The sequence below is a fragment of the Herpailurus yagouaroundi genome, unplaced genomic scaffold (genome assembly GCF_014898765.1).
Source record: "Herpailurus yagouaroundi ecotype Mexico unplaced genomic scaffold, PumYag 29, whole genome shotgun sequence".
NCBI classification, from domain to species: Eukaryota; Metazoa; Chordata; class Mammalia; order Carnivora; family Felidae; genus Herpailurus; species Herpailurus yagouaroundi.
In genome coordinates this window covers 86,029,623-86,032,793 of record NW_024412377.1, presented here as the reverse complement: position 1 = coordinate 86,032,793, position 3,171 = coordinate 86,029,623, and the positions used below count along the sequence as shown (strand labels likewise).

The 3,171-nt window shown below is 37.0% G+C and overlaps 1 long non-coding RNA gene across 1 annotated transcript; it reads right to left on the bottom strand.

Moving 5' to 3' along the window:
* Nucleotides 1-701: 701 nt before the first annotated feature.
* Nucleotides 702-2,651, bottom strand: LOC121013166 (uncharacterized). Its single transcript, XR_005782542.1, has 2 exons — nucleotides 1,372-2,651; nucleotides 702-1,283 (listed from the first exon to the last, which is right to left on the bottom strand). It is a non-coding gene; the product is annotated as an uncharacterized LOC121013166 (long non-coding RNA).
* Nucleotides 2,652-3,171: the final 520 nt, after the last annotated feature.

Here is a 3,171-nt window from a genome sequence, read left to right as displayed (position 1 = left end):
TAAGGCAGAACCACTGAGAACAATAAATACTTTATAGCTGGCACTTTGTCAAACCTATAAGTGGCTCTGCCTTAGAATTTTACATCATCACTGAATTTACAGTCATTTGATAAGTGGAACAGGACAAGAATTACTTCTTTCTAAATCTAAACCAGGTAATAAATCTAACATCAGGATTCTTCTTATTGTCTGTTATCATCTGATGACAATGCCTTTTACCTTCATTGTCTTGGCAGAAATATGCTATGTAAAATTATAATGTCATATCACTCATAGTGATTTAACACTATCCAGCCCATACCATTTTAATCAATCAAAATTGTCGCTTTTTAGTGTAATGATTTTGTGGTGAATTCCCTGTGTTTAATATGATATATGGTCCTATCTACCCGTTGATTTACTATTCTCTTCCAAAGTCTAACAGCTCGGGAAGCTGTTCTTGCTTTTGGACATCTTTGGAATTAGCAAACAAGAATAATTTGTGGTAATAAAAATGCTAATTTACATGGCAATGAAAGCTGAAAAAAATATCTTAAGTGTTAGTAGCTGCAGCTACTTTTAAGTGCAAATAAAAGATGGCATTGTGAAATAAAATCACAGAAGAACTGGAGTTTTCCCCTCTGTATCCACATATGATCAAGGCATCTGTAATACCAAAACCACAGACCTCAGTACATGATCATTCCTTCCATACAACCATGAAAAATCCGGAATACACAAAGTATTCCCCTTTTTTAAATGCAAGCATACATTGCACAAATTTCTTTGTTCTTTAAAAAAAAAATGGCAAGGTAGTTTAAAGTGATTTTATTAATATTTATAAATCTTTTCAACTCGACATAAGCTAATAAAAATCAACCCCAGCTCCTACTCCTCAACTATATTATGCATTTAGGATTGGCTACAATGCAGTAACAATCAACCACCAAATCTCAGTGGACAAAACTATAATTTCTGGCTCATGCTATGTTTCCCAAACAGATCCACAGACAGTCATTTAGGGACTCAGTGACTCAGGGACCCATGCTACAGACTCCACATAGGTCACCAGAGAGTCACTGAGGGAGCCCGGTTTATAGAGGTTCTCCCATCTTATGTGTGCACCATCTGGAATGTGTAGCCTCCTGAGACGCCACGGAAGGGAAAGAGAGAGCTGCAGGTCCCGAGCCAGTGATTACATGACAAAATTACAAGTCTCTTGTGCTCATAGCCCATTGGCCAGAACTAGTTACATGGCCCTTCCCAATTGCAAGGCTGAGGGAAAACATAATCCTTCTGTGTGCCTGGAAGGAGAAAAATATGATATGGATGAGCTTAAGAAGTCTAAAACTTACATATTTTTAAAGAACGAAAAATGTCCAAATTTATTACAGGCAACTCTCCTTGATTCTCCTTGTAGAATCTTGAATGCCACATTACTTCCTTTGGAACTTATAATGTTATGCATTTACAGAGAAAGTGACCTGTATGACAATAAATAAGTTAAGGTTAACAACCGATTCCATTATTTAAAGCTGCAATACGTATTTAAATAAGAGAAAGCAGATATTCTGCCTATAGGTTAAGCTAATGAAAGTGCTTGTCTTTAAATTGTTTAAACCTTATTCCATTTGGCAAAGTAATTAAAATAATTTAAAATAAAATGTTTCATTTTGGTGCCCAGTCATTCCAATTCTGGCTTGTTGAAGCATAAACACAGATTTTAAGCACAAAAATATTAATAAGTCTAAGATTCCAATATTTCCATTTAATAGCAGAGTGAGTTGAGCTTTTTCAAACTTGTTAAAGCTCCACACTGTTACCACGTCCACCAGCCAGACCAGGTGCTGTTATTGTAGTTCCCAGTGGGCAGGATCAAGAGCTCCTGGGTTGAGCTGGTTGCCCAAGGCCCACCCAATGCTGATGGGGAGAGGAATATGAGAGCTCATTCATTCATTCAACAAAAAAACTATTGAATGTCTATGATCCACCAGACATTTGCCATACTCTGAGAATACAGCAATAACTGAAATAAGCTAACACCCCCCCCAAAAAAAAAACTCTTCTTTCTTAGACTTCACATACTAGTGAGAGAGGAGGACAACAAGATTAAGGGGAGCCATAGAACAAACAAGCAAACAAATGAGAAATAATTCCATGTAATGATAAAGGCTATGAAAATAAGTCAAATAAAAGGATAGAGACAGGAGTGGAGTTTGGAGTACTTTGGAGTAGATGGTCAGAAAAGATCTCTGAGGATATGACATTTGAGCTGAGAGAAGGAAGGTATGAAGGAGCCAGGACAGAGAGCTTTGGGTTGAAGAAAACCTAAAGGCAAATCTTAAGGCAAGAAAAAGCTTGGCATAAGACAAGAAAACCACTAGCGTCACAGGGGTAGGAAATGAAGAAGACTGGTAGATGGGTCAAATCAAGACAGGATCAGAGAAAAATAAGAAAAATAAGAAAAGATTTTCAAACCATTAATGTAGTGTAGAACAGAAAATTTCATGCAGTGATTAACAGTTGTTATTAAACAAGTTCAGTAGGGTTGCTAGGACACTGTAAAAATTCATCCTCCAATTCCAAAAAGCATTCTGTAAGAGGTTTAAGTAGTTAAAATCACTGAGTGATCAGAATAAACTTCAGGGCTGTAAAGGATTGGGAGAGTAAAAGACTGAGTCTGTCTTGAGAAATCTATAATTGAATTCAAAAAGCAGAGGATATGTCACTTAAAAATGAATCAAGGACTTTTGAAAACAAAATGTAACTAAGTGCAAATTAACATGAGACAAATTATATCTCAAGTGCAAAAGCGAGAGTCAGAAACAAGTGAATTGGTAACAAAAAGAGAGTGAATTTTAGAGTTTTGAAGTAGAGGCCAGATAAAAGATTTGCTTCTGGAAGGCTTGAAAAGTATCAAAGACATACCATGCAGAGAAAAGTTAAGTGTGCTAAGTGTGAAAAGATGTTAGTGTTTTGCCACATAACAAACCATCATCATAAAATCTAGTAGCTTAAGGCAATTTATTACACTCTCTCACAGTTCTACGAATTGACTGAGCTCTGCTGGTGGTGCTCACTTGGGTTCTCCTATGCAACTGGAGTAAGACAACGGCTAAGGCTCAGCTGAGCTGCTCATTAAGATGGCAACTGATGCTGGCTCTTGGAGAGACCTCAGTTGGAGTGTTCACC